This window comes from Vulpes lagopus, chromosome 21 (assembly GCF_018345385.1).
Source record: "Vulpes lagopus strain Blue_001 chromosome 21, ASM1834538v1, whole genome shotgun sequence".
NCBI classification, from domain to species: Eukaryota; Metazoa; Chordata; class Mammalia; order Carnivora; family Canidae; genus Vulpes; species Vulpes lagopus.
This window is the reverse complement of record NC_054844.1, coordinates 2,278,306-2,297,796: the sequence shown is the minus strand read 5'-3', so window position 1 is coordinate 2,297,796 and position 19,491 is coordinate 2,278,306. Positions and strand designations below refer to the sequence as shown.

Below are 19,491 nucleotides of genomic sequence, written 5' to 3'. Positions count from 1 at the left end.
CTCAGTGCCCGTCACCCATTCCCCTCCAACACCCGCCCTCCTCCCCTTCCACCACCCCTAGTTCGTTTCCCAGAGTTAAGAGTCTTTATGTTCTGTCTCCCTTCCTGATATTTCCCAACATTTCTTTTCCCTTCCTTTATATTCCCTTTCACTATTATTCATATTCCCGAAATGAATGAGAACATACACTGTTTGTCCTTCTCCGATTGACTTATTTCACTCAGCATAATACCCTCCAGTTCCATCCACGTCGAAGCAAATGGTGGGTATTTGTATTTTCTAATTGCTGAGTAATATTCCATTGTATACATAAACCACATCCTCTTTATCCATTCATCTTTCAATGGACACCGAGGCTCCTTCCACAGTTTGGCTATTGTGGACATTGCTGCTATAAACATCGGGGTGCAGGTGTCCCGACGTTTCACTGCATCTGAATCTTTGGGGTAAATCCCCAACAGTGCAATTGCTGGGTCGTAGGGCAGGTCTATTTTTAACTCTTTGAGGAACCTCCACACAGTTTTCCAGAGTGGCTGCACCAGTTCACATTCCCACCAACAGTGTAAGAGGGTTCCCTTTTCTCCCCATCCTCTCCAACATTTGTGGTTTCCTGCCTTGTTAATTTTCCCCATTCTCACTGGTGTGAGGTGGTATCTCATTGTGGTTTTGATTTGTATTTCCCTGATGGCAAGTGATGCAGAGCATTTTCTCATGTGCATGTTGGCCATGTCCATGTCTTCCTCTGTGAGATTTCTCTTCATGTCTTTTGCCCATTTCATGATTGGATTGTTTGTTGCTTTGGTGTTGAGTTTAATAAGTTCTTTATAGATTTTGGAAACTAGCCCTTTATCTGATAGGTCATTTGCAAATATCTTCTCCCATTCTGTAGGTTGTCTTTTAGTTTTGTTGACTGTATCCTTTGCTGTGCAAAAGCTTCTTATCTTGATGAAGTCCCAATAGTTCATTTGTGCTTTTGTTTCTTTTGCCTTTGTGGATGTATCTTGCAAGAAGTTACTGTGGCCGAGTTCAAAGAGGGTGTTGCCTGTGTTCTCTTCTATGATTTTGATGGACTCTTGTCTCACATTTAGATCTCTCATCCATTTTGAGTTTACCTTTGTGTCTGGTGCAAGAGAGTGGTCCAGTTTCATTCTTCTGCATGTGGATGTCCAATTTTCCCAGCACCATTTATTGAAGAGACTGTCTTTCTTCCAGTGGATAGTCTTTCCTCCTTTATCGAATATTAGTTGACCATAAAGTTCAGGGTCCACTTCTGGGTTCTCTATTCTGTTCCATTGATCTATGTGTCTGTTTTTGTGCCAGTACCACACTGTCTTGATGACCACAGCTTTGTAGTACAACCTGAAATCTGGCATTGTGATGCCCCCAGCTATGGTTTTCTTTTTTAAAATTCCCCTGGCTATTTGGGGTCTTTTCTGATTCCACACAAATCTTAAAATAATTTGTTCTAACTCTCTGAAGAAAGTCCATGGTATTTTGATAGGGATTGCATTACACGTATAAATTGCCCTGGGTAACATTGACATTTTTACAATATTAATTCTGCCAATCCATGAGCATGGAATATTTTTCCATCTCTTTGTGTCTTCCTCAATTCCTTTCAGAAGTGTTCTATAGTTTTTAGGATATAGATCTTTTACCTCTTTGGTTAGGTTTATTCCTAGGTATCTTATGCTTTTGGATGCAATTGTAAATGGGATTGACTCCTTAATTTCTCTTTCTTCAGTCTCATTGTTAGTGTATAGAAATGCCATTGATTTCTGGGCATTGATTTTGTATCCTGCCACGCTACCAAATTGCTGTATGAGTTCTAGCAATCTTGGGGTGGAGGCTTTTGGGTTTTCTATGTAGAGTATCATGTCATCGGCGAAGAGGGAGAGTTTGACTTCTTCTTTGCCAATTTGAATGCCTTTAATGTCTTTTTGTTGTCTGATTGCTGAGGCGAGGACTTCCAGAACTATGTTGAACAGCAGTGGTGAGAGTGGACATCCCTGTCTTGTTCCCGATCTTAGGGGAAAGGCTCCCAGTGCTTCCCCATTGAGAATGATATTTGCTGTGGGCTTTTCGTAAATGGCCTTTAAGATGTTGAGGAAAGTTCCCTCTATCCCAACACTCTGAAGGGTTTTGATCAGGAATGGATGCTGTATTTTGTCAAATGCTTTCTCTGCATCTAATGAGAGTATCATATGGTTCTTGGTTTTTCTCTTGCTGATAGGATGAATCACATTGATTGTTTTCCGAGTGTTGAACCAGCCTTGTGTCCCAGGGATAAATCCTACTTGGTCATGGTGAATAATTTTCTTAATGTGTTATTGGATCCTATTGGCTAGTATCTTGTTGAGAATTTTTGCATCCATGTTCATCAGGGATATTGGTCTGTAATTCTCCTTTTTGGTGGGGTCTTTGTCTGGTTTTGGAATTAAGGTGATGCTGGCCTCATAGAACGAATTTGGAAGTACTCCATCTCTTTCTATCTTTCCAAACAGCTTTAGTAGAATAGGTATGATTTCTTCTTTAAACGTTTGATAGAATTCCCCTGGGAAGCCATCTGGCCCTGGACTCTTGTGTCTTGGGAGGTTTTTGATGACTGCTTCAATTTCCTCCCTGGTTATTGGCCTGTTCAGGTTTTCTATTTCTTCCTGCTCCAGTTTTGGTAGTTTGTGGCTTTCCAGGAATGCGTCCATTTCTTCTAGATTTCCTAATTTATTGGCGTACAGCTGTTCATAACATGTTTTTAAAATCATTTGTATTTCCTTGGTGTTGGTAGTGATCTCTCCTTTCTCATTCATGATTTTATTAATTTGAGTCTTCTCTCTCTTCTTTTTTTTTTTTAATTTTTATTTATTTATGATAGTCACAGAGAGAGAGAGAGAGAGAGAGAGAGGCAGAGACACAGGCAGAGGGAGAAGCAGGCTCCATGCACCGGGAGCCCGACGTGGGATTCGATCCCGGGTCTCCAGGATCACGCCCTGGGCCAAAGGCAGGCGCCAAACCGCTGCGCCACCCAGGGATCCCAATCTCTCTTCTTTTTAATAAGGTTGGCTAATGGTTTATCTATCTTATTAATTCTTTCAAAGAACCAACTCCTGGTTCTGTTGATCTGTTCCACAGTTCTTTTGGTCTCGATATCATTGAGTTCTGCTCGAATTTTAATTAACTGTCTTCTTCTGCTGGGGGTGGGGTCTATTTGTTGCTTTTTCTCTAGTTCCTTTATGTGTAAGGTGAGCTTTTGAATTTGAGATCTTTCCAGTTTTTGAATGGATGCTTGTATTGCGATGTATTTCCCCCTCAGGACTGCTTTTGCTGCATCCCAAAGATTTTGAACGGTTGTATCTTCATTCTCATTAGTTTCCATGAATCTTTTTAATTCTTCCTTAATTTCCTGGTTGACCTTTTCATCTTTTAGCAGGATGGTCCTTAACCTCCACGTGTTTGTGGTCCTTCCAAACTTCTTGTTGTGATTAAGTTCTAATTTCAAGGCATTATGGTCTGAGAATATACAGGGGACTATCCCGATCTTTTGGTATCGGTTCAGACCCGATTTGTGACCCAGTATGTGGTCTATTCTGGAGAAAGTTCCATGTGCACTTGAGAAGAATGTGTATTCAGTTGAGTTTGGATGTAAAGTTCTGTAGATATCTGTGAAATCCATCTGGTCCAGTGTATCATTTAAAGCTCTCGTTTCTTTGGATATGTTGTGCTTAGAAGACCTATCGAGGGTAGAAAGAGCTAGATTGAAGTCACCAAGTATAAGTGTATTATTATCAAAGTATTTTTTCAGTTTGGTTATTAATTGGTTTAAATATTTGGCAGCTCCCACATTCGGGGCATATATATTGAGGATTGTTAAGTCCTCTTGTTGGATAGATCCTTTGAGTATGAGATAGTGTCCCTCTTCATCTCTCACTATAGTCTTTGGGGTAAATTTTAATTTATCTGATATAAGGATGGCAACCCCTGCTTTCTTTTGAGGACCATTTGAATGGTAAATGGTTCTCCAACCTTTTATTCTCAGGTTGTAGGTGTCCTTCTGTCTAAAATGAGTCTCTTGTAGACAGCAAATAGATGGGTCCTGCTTTTTTATCCAGTCTGAAACCCTGCGCCTTTTGATGGGGTCATTAAGCCCGTTCACGTTCAGAGTTACTATTGATAGATATAAGTTTAGTGTCATCATATCTATTCAGTCCTTGTTTTTGTGGATTGTTCCACCGAACTTCTTCTTAAAGGGGAATTTTAAGAGTCCCCCTTAAAATTTCTTGCAGAGCTGGTTTGGAGGTTACATATTCTTTCAGTTCCTGCCTGTCTTGGAAGCTCTTTATCTCTCCTTCCATTTTGAATGAGAGCCTTGCTGGATATAGTATTCTTGGTTGCATGTTCTTTTCATTTAGGACCCTGAATATATCCTGGCAGCCCTTTCTGGCCTGCCAGGTCTCTGTGGAGAGGTCTGCTGTTACCCTAATATTCCTCCCCATAAAAGTCAGGGACTTTTTTTCTCTTGCTGCTTTAAGGATCTTCTCCTTATCTTTGGAATTTGCAAGCTTCACTATTAAATGTCGAGGTGTTGAACGGTTTTTGTTGATTTTAGGGGGGGATCTCTCTATTTCCTGGATCTGAATGCCTGTTTCCCTTCCCAGATTAGGAACGTTTTCAGCTAGGATTTGTTCAAATACATATTCTGGCCCTCTGTCCCTTTCGGCGCCCTCAGGAACCCCAATTAAACGTAGGTTTTTCTTCCTCAGGCTGTCATTTATTTCCCTTAATCTATCCTCATGGTCTTTTAATTGCTTGTCTCTTTTTTCCTCAGGTTCCCTCTTTGCCATCAACTTGTCTTCTATGTCACTCACTCGTTCTTCCACCTCGTTAACCCTCGTCGTTAGGACTTCTAGCTTGGATTGCATCTCATTTAATTGATTTTTAATTTCTGCCTGATTGGATCTAAATTCTGCAGTCATGAAGTCTCTTGAGTCCTTTATGGTTTTTTCTAGAGCCACCAGTAGCTGTAAAATAGTGCTTCTGAATTGGCTTTCTGACATTGAATTGTAATCTATATTTTGTAACTCTGTTGGAGATAGGGCTGTTTCTGATTCTTTTTTTTGAGGTGAGGTTTTCCTTCTAGTCATTTTGCTCAGTGCAGAGTGGCGAAAAACAAGTTGTATTGGGAAAAGGAGAAAAAGAGAGAGAAGGAAAGAAAAGAGAAAAAGAAAAAAGAGAAAGAAGAAAAAACGGGGAAAAAGAGAAGAAAAAGAAAGAAAGGAGATAAAAGAAAAAAAAGGGGTGGGGTGGGGCGGGGTAAGCAATCAGAAATCAAGAAGAAAGAAAGAAAAAAAAAAGCACAAAACAAAACAAACAAACAAAAAAACACAAAAAAACCAAAACCAAAACCAAAAAAAACCAAAAACAAAAACCACGGGGAGTATCTTCCGATTCTGTGTACTTTAAGTCCCTTGACTTCCCTTGGAACTGGTCCGTCTCGCTGGTCTTCTGGGGGAGGGGCCTGCTGTGCTGATTCTCAGGTGTTAGCACTTGGGGGAGCTGCTCTGCCCCTGCCTGGTGCAGGGCTCGGTGGGGGTTGTTCACCCCGTGAGGCCCCAGGAGGAAGCCACAGTGGCGGGGGCAGCTCTGGGACCCTGGATCCAGCCCCCGCAGTAGCTCCGGGGCTCTCCGTCTGCAGGGCCTGGGGGCTCCCGGGCGGGGCCGCTGATCTGCTCAGCTCCAGGCAGGAGCGTCCTCGCTGTCCTGGGCCCTCCCGGCCTCTGCCTGTCCCGGGGGAGGCCGGATCCTGGGCTGTGTCCCGGCGCCCTGTGCTCCGGCGCCTGCGCTGTTGGATCCGCGCTCCCGCCCCGCAGCCCCCTCCGCGGAGCCGCCGCCCGAGCCCCTCTGGCTGCTCCGGGTCCCGCCGAGCGCTGCAGCCCTTAGGGAGCTCGGCGCACTCTCCGGGGCGCAGTTCCTCTGTTACTGTCCCCGGAGCCCGAGGGCGTCCCCGCCTTTCTGGGGATCCTGCTCCAATTCCCGGGGAGCCCCTTTCCGCGGGGAAGGTCGGTGCAGCTCCTGCTCCTCCGGGTCGGGGCTCTCCTGTCCTGGGGACACTCGCCCCGGCCTCAGCCCGGCTCCTCGCGGGGCCCCTCCCCCTTGGAGGCCTTTTGTGTCTTTATTTCTTTTTCCCCCGTCTTCCTACCTTGATAGAAGCACGAGCTCTTCTCACTGTAGCGTTCCAGCTGGTCTCTCTTTAAATCTCAGGCCGAATTCGTAGATTTTCAGGATGATTGAATGGTTTTCTAGGTAATTTGTTGAGGACAGGTGACTTGGAGACCCTACTCTGCCGCCATCCTGCCCCTCCCCCCTGGTTTTTGATTTTTATGCAAAATGATTTGCATTTCCCTAGTGACTAATGTTGTTGAGCATCTTTTCAAGTGCTTTTTGGCAATCTATAGATGTTCTGTGGGGAAATGTTTCTTCAAATATTTTGTCTTTTTCTTTTTTAAGTAGGCTCCCTGCCCAAAGTGGAGCTGAGATTAAGAGCCTCATGCTCTACCAAATGGGGAAACAGGCACCCCTGTCCATTTTTAAATGAGCTGTTTTCTTTTTTATTGAGTTATAAGTGTTCTTGATATGTTCTAGATCTAGACTCCTATCAAAATATGATTTTAAATACTTCTCCCATGTTGTGACTTGTCTTTTTTCTTTTTTGTTACATAAAAGACTTTCCTTTTTAAAAAGATTTAATTAATTTATTTATTTGAGAGAGAGAGAGAGAGAGAGAGCATGATCAGGGGGAGGGGCAGAGGGAAAAGGAGAGAATATATTTTTTTTTTTAAGATTTTATTTATTTATTCATGAGAGACACAGAGAGAAGGCAGAGACATAGACAGGGAGAAGCAGGCTCCATGCAGATAGCCCAATGTGGGACTTGATCCCAGGACTCCAGGATCACACCCTGAGCTGAAAGCAGACACTCAACCGCTGAACCACCCAGGCATCCCAAAAGGAGAGAATCTTAAGCAGACAGCTTGCTGAGCATGGAGCTGGATGCATGGCTAAACCCCACAATCCTGAGATCATGACCTGAGCCAATATCAAGAGTCAGATGCTTAATGGACTGAGCCATCCAGGCTCTCCCAACGTCATTTTATAAAATCTAATTTATCTATCTTTCTTAGGTTGGCTATGTTTTAGTTATCATATCTAAGACATTGTTGCTAATCTGAGATCATGAAGATTAATACCTATGTTTCCTTCTAAGAACTTCATCCTTTTAGTTCTGACATTTAATCTTTGAGCCATTTTGAGTTAATTTTTGTATATGGTGTGAGGTAGAGGCCTAAATTTATGATTTTGAATATGCCCCAGCACCATTTATTGAAAAGACTATCCTTTCTCCAAATGCGCGATCTTGGCACCCTAGTTGGAAATCAACTGACCATAGATATATGGGCTTATTTTTAGACTATTCATTCTATTCCATTGATATGTTTATTCTTATGCCAATATCATATTGTTTTGATTACTGTAATTAATCAAACTTTGAAGTAAATTTTGAAGCTGAGAAGTTGAAGTTGAAGCTGAGAAGTGTAAGCCCTTTGACTATTCTTTTCAAGATTGTTTTGGCAATTCCATGTTCCTTGCTTTTTCCTGTTAGTTTTAGAATCAGTTTTCTACTTCTACAAAAAAGGTTATTGGTATTCATAAATCTAATTCCTATCAAACTACTCAATGAGGACTTGTCTAACTTGTTTATTGTTGTATCTCGAACACCCAGCACAGGGATGGACTGAGAGTAGGTTCTCAATATTTTATAAATGAATGGGGAAAAAAGTAGTTTATTTGTTTTTAAATATTTTATTTACTTATTCATGAAAGACACACAGAGAGAGGCAGAGACAGGGAGAGGGAGAAGCAGGCTCCATACAGGAAGCCGGATGCAGACCAATCCCTTAACCCCAGGATCATGCCCTGAGCCAAAGGCAGACGCTCAACCACTGAGCCACCAAGGCATCCTTTTTAAATTTAATTTAATTTAATTTTTTTATTTTTTAAGATTTTATTTATTCATTCATGAGAGACACACACAGAGAGGCAGAGACACAGAGGGAGAAGCAGGCTCCATACAGGGAGCCTGATGCAGAACTTGATCCAGGCATCCTGGGATCATGCCCTGAGTTGGAGGCAGATGCCCAACTGCTGAGCCACCCAGGCATCCTGGAAAAAAAGTAGTTAAAAAAAATAGCAATAAAATGTACCCAAGCCATGATATAGAACATTATTATACCTCAAAAGCCACTTGTGGGACGCCTGGATGGCTCCGCGGTTGAGCGTCTGCCCCTGGCTCAGGGCGTGATCCTGGAATCCAGGGATCAAGTCCTGCATCGGGCTTCTTGCATAGAGCCTGCTTCTCTCTGCCTGTGTCTCTGCCTCTCTCTCTATGTGCCTCATGAATAAATAAATAAAATCTTAAAAAAAAAGGGGGGGGCACTTGTATGTCACTCCTTGATCAAACTTCCTCATCATTTCTGTGCTTTTTTCTTTTCTTTTTAATTTTTTAAAAGATTTCATTTATTCCTAAGACACAGAAAGAGGAGAGGGGTGGGGGGAGAGAGAGAGAGAGAGAGAGAGAGAGGCAGAGACACAGGCATAGGGTGAAGCAGGCTCCATGTGGGGAGCCCGATGTGGGACTCGATCCTGCGTCCAGGATCAGGCCCTGGGCTGAAGGCGGCACTAAACCTCTGAGCCACCCAGGCTGCCCCACTTTTGTCTTTTAAAGCTGACTGCATCAAGACAGTGTGGTACTGGCACAAAAACAGACACATAGATCAATGGAACAGAATAGAGAACCCAGAAGTGGACCCTGAACTTTATGGTCAACTAATATTCGATAAAGGAGGAAAGACTATCCACTGGAAGAAAGACAGTCTCTTCAATAAATGGTGCTGGGAAAATTGGACATCCACATGCAGAAGAATGAAACTGGACCACTCTCTTGCACCAGACACAAAGGTAAATTCAAAATGGATGAAAGATCTAAATGTGAGACAAGATTCCATCAAAATCCTAGATGAGAACACAGGCAACACCCTTTTTGAACTCAGCCACAGTAACTTCTTGCAAGATACATCCACGAAGGCAAAAGAAACAGAACTATTGGGACTTCATCAAGGTAAGAAGCTTTTGCACAGCAAAGGATACAGTCAACAAAACTAAAAGACAACCTACAGAATGGGAGAAGATATTTGCAAATGACCTATCAGATAAAGGGCTAGTTTCCAAGATCTATAAAGAACTTATTAAACTCAACACCAAAGCAACAAACAATCCAATCATGAAATGGGCAAAAGACATGAAGAGAAATCTCACAGAGGAAGACATGGACATGGCCAACATGCACATGAGAAAATGCTCTGCATCACTTGCCATCAGGGAAATACAAATCAAAACCACAATGAGATACCACCTCACACCAGTGAGAATGGGGAAAATTAACAAGGCAGGAAACCACAAATGTTGGAGAGGATGCGGAGAAAAGGGAACCCTCTTACACTGTTGGTGGGAATGTGAACTGGTGCAGCCACTCTGGGAAACTGTGTGGAGGTTCCTCAAAGAGTTAAAAATAGACCTGCCCTACGACCCAGCAATTGCACTGTTGGGGATTTACCCCAAAGATACAGATGCAATGAAACGCCAGGACACCTGCACCCCGATGTTTCTAGCAGCAATGTCCACAATAGCCAAACTGTGGAAGGAGCCTCGGTGTCCATCGAAAGATGAATGGATAAAGAGGATGTGGTCTATGTATACAATGGAATATTACTCAGCCATTAGAAACGACAAATACCCACCATTTGCTTCGACGTGGATGGAACTGGAGGGTATTATGCTGAGTGAAATAAGTCAATCGGAGAAGGACAAACAGTGTATGTTCTTATTCATTTGGGGAATATAAATAATAGTGAAAGGGAATAGAAGGGAAGGGAGAAGAAATGGGTAGGAAATATCAGAAAGGGAGACAGAACATAAAGACTCTTAACTCTGGGAAACGAACTAGGGGTGGTGGAAGGGGAAGAGGGTGGGAGGTGGGGGGGAATGGGTGACGGGCACTGAGGTGGCCACTTGATGGAATGAGCACTGGGTGTTATTTTGTATGTTGGTAAATTGAACACCAATAAAAATAAATTTATTTAAAAAAATAAATAAAGCTGACTGCGTATCTAACCGAAAACAATAAATTAGATAGTTTTGCCTATATTTTTAAAATTTTGTATAAGTAAAATCATATTGTATGTATTCTACTGTGACTTGTTTATTTCAAAACACGTTATGTTTTGCAATTCATTTATGCTACTGTAGCTTTTAAAAATTGAAGTATAGTTGACATACATCATATTAGTTTTCAGGTGTACAACATGATTTGACATTTCATTACAAAATGATCACTACAATGTCTAGTTTTCATCTGCAAAAAATCCTTTGCAGTAATTGGCTTATTCCAATTTTCTATTTTTTTCATGAATCAGTTTTGGAAGACTATGTTTCTATCAATTTATCTATTTTTTTTTCTAGTTTGTTAAATTTGTGGTTATATAATTGTTCATAGTGATTTCTTATGATCCCTTGTATTTCTCTGATATTAGATGCAAAATGTGACATCAAAAACAGAAAGTTACGGGGAGGTGTAAAAATATAAAGTGTTAGAATGTGGGATCCCTGGGTGGCGCAGCGGTTTGGCGCCTGCCTTTGGCCCAGGGCGCGATCCCGGAGACCCTGGATCGAATCCCACGTCGGGCTCCCGGTGCATGGAGCCTGCTTCTCCCTCTGCCTGTGTCTCTGCCTCTCTCTCTCTCTCTCTCTCTGTGACTATAATAATAAAAAAAAAAATATATATATATATATATATATATATATATATATAAAGTGTTAGAATGTATTCAAACTTGTTATCAGCTTAAGATAGACTGCATTTTGATGTCACAATTCACATCTTTTTATTTTGTATATCCCCTTTTTTTTTTTTTAAGATTTTATTTATTTACTCATGAGAAACAGAGAGAGAGAGGCAGGGACGTAGGCGATTTTATTTATTTACTCATGAGAAACAGAGAGAGAGAGGCAGGGACGTAGGCAGAGGGAGAAGCAGGCTCCTGGCAGGGAGCCCGATGTGGGACTCCATCCCAGGACCCCAGGATCATGCCCTGAGCAGAAGGCAGACACTTAATTGCTGAGTCACCCAGGCATCCCTATTTTGTATATCCCTTATCTAATTACTGTGGTTACAGTTATTTTTGCTACATTTGCCTTTTAAACTTCATAATAGTTTTATAAATGATTAACCCACTACCTTTACTATATATTTACCATTGGGATTTTTACTCTTACATGTTTTCTTCTTACTAATTTGTGCCCGCCCCCCTTCCCTCTGCACCCCCTAACCCTGCTTAAAGAAATTCCTTTAACATTTCTTGTAGGGCCAATTTAGTGGTAATGAACTAATCCTTTAGCTTTTGTTTCTCTGGAAAGCTCTTTATCTCTCCTTTAATTCTGAATGATAACCTTGCCAAATACAGTGCTCCAGATTGGATGTTTTTCCCTTTCAGCACTTGAATACATCATAACACTCCTGGCCTGAAACCTTTCTCCTTTACATAATGATTTATTTTTCTCTTGCTGCTTTAAAGATTTTTCTCCTCTTCTTTAACTATTGACATTTTAATTATAATGTGTCCTGGTGTGGGTTTCCCTGGGTTTATCTTTTTTGAAATTCTTTGGATTTTCTGAATCTCGATGTCTTTTTCCTTCCCCAGGTTAGGGTAGTTTTCAGCCATTATTTTTTCAAATAAATTTTCTGCTCCTTTCTCCTTTCTCTTCTCCTTTTGGGACGCCTCTAATGCAGATGTTATTCTGTGTGGTGTTGTCTCACTTTTTAAAATTCTTTTTTCTTTTTGCTGCTCTGATTGGGTGAGTTCCACTTCCCTCTTTCTTCTGCTTCATCAGGTCTGCTGCTGAACCCCTCTAGTGTAGTTTCTCAGTTCAGTTATTGTGTTTTTTAGTTCTTTAACTTCTGTTTGGTACTTTCTTATATTTTCTCTCTCTTTGTTAAAGTTCTCACTGTGTTCCTCCATTCTCCAAGTTCAGTGAACATCTTTATGACCATTACCCTGAACATTTTAGCAGGTAAGTTACTTAACTTTATTTCATTAAAGACTTTCCCCCCTGGGGTTTTATCTTGTTCTTTTGTTTGGAACATACCCCTATCTTCTTATTTTGCTTGACTCTCTGTTTGTTTCTATGCATTAGGTGAGAAACAGCTTATATCCTTCAGTCTTGAAGGAATGGCCTTTTGTAGGAAAGAAAGCTTATCATTTGACTTTGTTTAGCCCTTGGTTGTTTCCCCAAACTTTAATGATTGTCTAAGCAACCTGATTTATTCTTGATATGTCCCAGTTATTGAGAGACTTCTGATTCTATTTTTTTTTATTTTATTATTTTTATTATTATTTTTATTTATGATAGGCACACAGTGAGAGAGAGAGAGAGGCAGAGAGATAGGCAGAGGGAGAAGCAGGCTCCATGCACCGGGAGCCCGACGTGGGATTCGATCCCGGGTCTCCAGGATCGCGCCCTGGGGGCGAAGGCAGGCGCCAAACCGCTGCGCCACCCAGGGATCCCTCTCCTTCTATTCTGAATGATAGCCTTACTGGATAGAGTATTCTTGGCTTCAGCTTTTCCCTTTCCGCACTTTGAATATATCATGCCAGTCCTTTCTGGCTGGGAAAATTTCTGCTGAAAAATCTGCTGATAGCCTTATGAGGTTTTGTTTGTATGTAACTGTCTTGTCTTGTAGCTTTTAATATATATTTTTTATTTTATTTATTTTTTAATGTTTTAAAGATTTTATTTATTTATTCATGGGAGACACACACACACACACACACAGAGAGAGAGAGAGAGAGAGAGAGAGGCAGAGACACAGGCAGAGGGAGAAGCAGGCTCTATGAAGGAGCTTGACGTGGGACTCGATCCCGGGTTTCCAGGAACACACCCTGGGCTGAAGGAGGCGCTAAACCGCTGAGCCACCCGGGCTGCCCTAATATATATATATTTTTAATCACTCTATTTTGCCATTTTAATTACAACATGTGTTGGTGTGGATCTGATTTGGTTGATTTTGTTGGGGGTTCTCTGTGACCGTTGGGTCTGGATATCTGTTTCTTTCCCCAGATTAGGAAAGTTTATAGCTATTTTTCTTCAAATAAATTCTCTGCCTGCTTTTCTCTCTCTTCTTCTTCTGGGACTCCTATAATACAAATGTTATTATGTAAGTAAAATCTCATTTTGCGTAATTCCTTTTTTTCTCTTGTGTCCACTTGATTACTTTATGTTACTATGTCTCCTATGTTATTCATTTGTTCCTCTGTTTCTTCCCACCTGATGTTCTTTCTATCAAGCATGTTTCCCTTCATTTGAGTCCTTTATCTCTGGTGTATTAGTCCTTTTTTCTGTGTTAAACATCTCACACATGTCCTCCATCTTTTCTCAAGTTCAGTGAGATCATCATTATGATCATTCCTTTAAATTATCCATCAGACAGGGATGCCTGGATGGCTCAGTGGTTGAGCATTGCCTTCAGCTCAGGTCGTGATCCTGGGTCTGGGGATTGAGTCCTGCATCAGGTTCCCCACAAGGAGCCTGCTTTTCCATCTGTCTATGCTTCTCCCTCTGCCTCTCTCTCTGTGTCCCTCATGAATAAATAAATAAAATCTTAAAAAAATAATTCTCCATCAGGCATGTTACTTATGTGTTTTTTGCTTAGATTTCTGGCCATGGCCTTGTCCTGTTATTTCATTTGGAACAAACTCCTCTGTCTTCTCATTTTATCTAAGTCTTTGAGCCTGTCTCCTGTGTTAGGAAAGTCAGCTATGTCTCTTGTTCTTGAGGGTAATGGCTTTATGAAGAAGAGGTCCTGTTGTGCCCTACAGTGTAGTGTCCTCTGTTCCCCAGGGCCTGGAGCTTTTAGGAGTGTCTCCAATGTGTGCGTCATGTGCTCTGTTATTTTGTCCTAGCTACTTCAATTTTCAGGCCAATTGTCTGCAGAGGTTCTCTTTGCCTGTTGTGGGCAGTGTTTGGTCCCTGGCCTGAATAAAGTAACTTTTAACTATGTGTGCTCTGGCCTGCTTTAGAAATGAGACTCATCACCACCACCACCAGATCCAAGGCCTTGTAAAGCTCTTGGGTCAGGAGACATGGTGTTGGGATGACTTTGGGCTGGGTTGGGGGAGGGGCCACTGTGTTGGGACTGTGTGACTGAGAAGGGTGGTTATTCTGAAGTGTGTGGGGGTGGGGTTTGATGTGAGTAAGTTAGGTAGTGAGTGTGGGTGCTATGCTGGTTCCACAGGTGGCTCTGTGCTTATGCTGAGTGGTGAGGGAGGGAAATGGTGCAAGCTAACTCCTTTGTTTCCAAAGGGGTCTCTCCATCTATGCTGCTTCTCTGGGACATGCTCCAAGATGAGCAACTAACGCAACTAACCTCACTACTGTGTGCCCCAGGCATTCTTCAGATCACACTTTCCATGCCATATGTCCATGGATTGTTTGCTTGCCTTCTCTTCAAGAGCAGTCCCAGTGGCCTCTGAGCTCTCCTAAAGCCAAGCATAATGACCTTTAAAACTCCAGGCTTTAAGCCCCACTGGTTTAAGAACTCACAAAATATGGACCTTCTCACTTTACAAGCCAATTGCTGTGGGGATTCGTTTTCCCATGTGCTCCCCTGTGTGCTGGTTTGTTTCTCATCCTTTTCTGAGACCTAACTCTCCCCACTGCAGCGACCATAATCTGTTTCTCTCCCAAACCATGCTTCTGCACTTCCTACCTTCTTCAATGTGACTTCTTTACTACTTTTATTTTTAAAAATTCTTTATTTAATTTCAATTTAGTTAACATATACTGTATTATTAGTTACCAGGGTAGAATTCAGTGATGCATCAATTGCATAGAACACCCAGTGCTCATTATATTAAGTGCCTCCTTTAATGCTCATCACCCAGTTACCCTATCTCCTCACCTACTTCCCCTCCAGCAACTCTCAGTTTGTTTCTTAGAGTTCAGCATCTCTTATGGTTGCTTCCTGCTCTATTTTCATCTTATTTTATTTTTCCTTCCCTTCTCTTATGTTCATCTGTTTTTGTTCTTAAATTCCCCATATGAGTGAAATCATATGGTATTTGTCTTTCTTTACTGACTTATTTCACTTAGCATAGTGCCCTCTAATTCTATCAACATTGTTGCAAATGGCAAGATTTCATTCTTTTTGATGAGTAATATTCCATCTATTCACTACCTTTAGTCGTGGAGTTTGTTCTGCCTGTCTTCAGATCAATTTCTAGAGTACTTAAGATGATTTGGTAATTATATGGTGTTCATGGGACGAGGTGAGCCTAGGATTCTCCTACACTATCACCATCTTCCCCTTTCCGTTTTCTCTATTATTAGAGTTATAGTGGACATATTACCCTCTTTTCTCTAAATCTCTATTTTTTCTCTCTCATTCTGTGATGTCTTCCAGGTAAATACAATCCATCTCTTGATTTTCTCTTTAGTGATAGCTAATCTACTGTTCAATTTATTCACTAAATTTTTATTTTTAGTTTTTAGAAATTTGTTTTGCATTTCTACTTGCTCTTGTTTCTTTTTTTAAAAAAATATTTATTTATTCATGAGAGACACACAGAGACACAGAGAGAGGCAGAGACACAGGCAGAGGGAGAAGCAGGCTCTGTGTAGGGGATGTGGGACTTGATCCTGGGTCTCCAGGATCACACCCTGGGCTGAAGGTGGTGCTAAACCGCTGAGTCACCCAGACTGCCCTACTTGTTCTTGTTTCATTTGTTTTTTGCTCTTTCTTACATTTTTTCCTTTTAGATAGCTTATAATTTTAAGATACTTATTTTTTAGCTTCAATAATATTGTTCTGCATTTAAATCCTAGGCTACATGGTTATTGCAAGGTTATTAATTCCTCAGGGAAGGCTTTTTTCTTTCTCCTCCCTATCTTCAGGGGCAAATGAAGTTTTAATTCACATTCCCTACAGTGGTTTTCATTCCCTTTGTGTTTCTGAAACCTGAGAATTTAACTTTCTTTCTTGAGTATTCAGCTTGGCATTTAAAAGAAAGCTTTTGAATTTATTAATCAGTTCTAGGTGTTTATCACAGGAGAATTTTCAGGTTATCTGGTCTGCCAAGTTGCCAAACTTGATTATTAAATTGTGTGTGGTTTTAATTTAAACAATTTTTAAATTATGGTAAAGCACATACCATAAAATATATTAATTAGCTTTTATATGCAGGGTAAAACTTCACAAAGAATACCCATTTTTAGTTGCAAAATTAAAAGTACTTATTAATAGGTTGGTAGGAAGGTTAGTAGGTTTTCCAAGGGAATGAGTGACAGAGAGGCAGAGATTGGACGACATATTCTGGGAAAGGAAAATAGTTGGTTTGGCTGTATTGCAGTACATGGTACATGGGATGATGTGAGCAAATTTCTGGAATAGTAAATTAATGGACTGTAGAGGGCCTTGGCTTTCCACCTGAGGGAATTTGGACTTTGAAAGTCTGCGAAGGTTTCAAAATTAGTTCTTTGTATTTTTAAGGAATTTATTTATTTATTTATTTATTTATTTATTTATTTATTTGATAGAGAGCTGGGGGTGGGGGAGCAGAGGGAGAGGGAAAAGCAGACTCTGTGCTAAGCACAAAGCTCAACATACGGCTCAATCCCACAACCCTGAGATCATGACCTGAGCTGAAATCAAAAGTTGGATGCTTGGGGATCCCTGGGTGGCTCAGTGGTTTAGCACCTGCCTTGGGCCCAGGGTGTGTGATCCTGGAGTCCTGGGATCGAGTCCCACATCGGGCTCCCTGTGTGGAGCCTGCTTCTCTCTCTCTCTTTGTCTTTCATAAATGAATAAAATGTTAAAAAAAAAAAGTTGGATGCTTAACCAGCTAAGCCACCTAGGCACTCCTTGAACTTCATTCAGTTTGAAGATTGGTGTTTGCAGCAGTATATAGAATTATTTAGAGGGTGGTGAGATTGATGGCAGTGAGACTAATTAGGAACTTATTGTAGTAGCCTAAGAAAAAGGTATGAAAACACATAATAGGAGTAAGGTTTGACAAAGTCTCAGAGCTGTTGAAATAACCAATCCATAATTGTAGTTATTAACCAAATTGGGGCTGAGGAAAGATGCTGATATAGACATATGACATCATTCTATAGAGCTAAGTTGCTTCCCAATGGAAGAACTTTTAGACATGCTATTTATAAAATGTCTGCTCATTAGCCTGTGGCACTAGTTAGAACTTTCCTGTGATTGAACCCAGGCTTGAAAAGCATGCATCGCTATAGTTTGAAAAGTGGTTTTAAAACAGAGAAATTAGAGTAAAAGAATGATCCATAGCTCCACAGAGTATGAACAAGTTTTTTTTTAAGATTTTATTTATTCATGAGAGAGGCAGAGACATAGGCAGAGGGAGAAGCAGGATCCCAGTGGGGACCTCAAATGCAGGACTCAATCCCAGGACCCTGGGATCATGACCTGAGCCAAAGGCAGATGCTCAACCACTGAGCCAGCCAGGTGCCCCTGAACAACTGTTCTTAGCATCAGCAGTAAGAGTTTTAAGTGGTCTCCCATTGTTTGCTTCTAGTGTTAACAAGATTTTCTGAAATCATTGATCTGGACATTCTACCAAATTTCATAACAAGCCAATTTGATCACTTGTTTTTACTAGGTCATATGTCCAGTTGGCATGATGGAAACCCAAACTATCTTGGTTTGTGCTTGTTCTCTTATTTCTCTGAGAAATAGGTTCTGAGGTTATTTTCTTCCATGTCTTGAGTGGGAGTCTCCCTTTCCCAGATTGTTGTGTGTTGTTTTCTAACTTGTTTCTTAGTTGGCTAAATTTAAATGAATACTAGCTATTGAGAAATGCCACATTTAGTAGCTAATGAATGAGTGAACTGACAAAAGCAATAGAACTATGAAGCTAAGAAGTTTATTGGAAAAGAACTCAAATAACTTAATTTTGAGAATGAGTTGTCAAGGTGTGGGTATGGACAGAGGAAAGAAAGAACCTGGAAAGTAAAGGCAGATATTGATGCTCCCTCACCAAATTTGCAACATCTATCTATCTGGAATTTGCTTTAAACCTTTATATGTTCCTTTATGTGTTTTTCTAATTGCTAGTTTTGTTCATGGTGTGACAACTTATCTCAATTTTTGGTGTGTCTGTTCCATAGTGTTTTTTAAATTCATACTTTTGATGGCCTCACTTGGTTTTTATTACCAATAAATATTCAATGAATCTTGTTAAATAAATGATTGAATGGGTGGATGCTATTAAAAAGAAATTGAGGGGCACCTGGCTGGCTCACTTGGTTCAGCATGTGACTCTTGATGTCTGGGTTGTGAGTTCCAGCCCCATACTGGATGTAGAGATTACTTAAAAGGTAAAAAATTTTAAAAAAAATCTTAAAAAACAGAAGTTGCATGATATTTTGGAAACACATTACTATACTACCAAAGAATATTAAGATACCTTTATATTCCTTTTCTCCCTTTCCTTCTATTAGCATTTATTGAGCACTAAGTACAGGTAAGCATAACATAAAATGCTGGAAATTACAGTGATTTGTTTTTTCATCTTGAAATAATTTGGCAGTTGATGAAAAGCTTTAAAGTTTGTTATTTAAAAATAACCAGTTCTTCAATTTGATGACATGGCACAAGCATGAGGCTTACAGTTTTATTATTGCTCTGAGTCTATACTTCACAGCCATTAGATTTTAAAAATATTTTTGTCTTTGCTAGTGACAGCTATTTTATAATTTTAAGTAATGAGTGTCTAGAGTAGGCATTTTTAGCCTGAGATTGAGTCATAGAGGTAAATGTGTGGTCTTGGAGGAACATAGGCAGTCCTCTAGTGGTTTGTAAATGTGTGGAGTATAAATTTATTTTTCTGAAGGATATAACTTCTCAAAAGAGTTCATAACCCCAAAAAATGTTAAAAGCAATTCTGCCTTGCTTCATTAAGCTCCCTTTGCTACATTGTCTAGTGGTTAAGTGCTTGGGTAATGTAGTCACAGTCCTTGTGTTTGAATCTTAGCTCTGCTATGTAGCTGTGTGACCATAAGCAAGTCACTTAACCTCTCTGTGCATCAGTTTCCTCATCTGTAAAATGGAGATAATGATAGTACTATGCCATGAGTTAACAACCATGTGTAAATAACTCAGAAAATGCTTAGCACATAGTATATATTCTATATATTAGCTATTGTTATTATAATTATTACATAGATATGGCATTGGTAATAATGATGGTGAAATCATGATGACTTATACCTTCCTGAAGCCACTTAAGAGTGAATGAAAATGAGTAACCATAAGAAATGTTGTATAACCTGCTGACCATCCTCGGTAAAGCTAATACAGCT

General features: G+C 40.5%; 1 protein-coding gene across 2 annotated transcripts in view; it reads left to right on the top strand.

The window, feature by feature from the left end:
• Nucleotides 1-19,491, top strand: part of ADIPOR2 (adiponectin receptor 2) — a 138,045-nt gene that overhangs the window by 8,171 nt on the left and 110,383 nt on the right. Inside the window, exons 1-2 of one of the 2 annotated variants that reach the window (XM_041736632.1) lie at nt 11,406-11,961; nt 12,106-12,177. The exons of the other annotated variant lie outside the window; for it this stretch is intronic. The gene's annotated coding sequence lies outside the window, so the exon portion shown is untranslated. Of the gene's footprint in view, nt 1-11,405; nt 11,962-12,105; nt 12,178-19,491 lie in introns of those variants that run through there. 2 annotated transcript variants of the gene reach the window in all.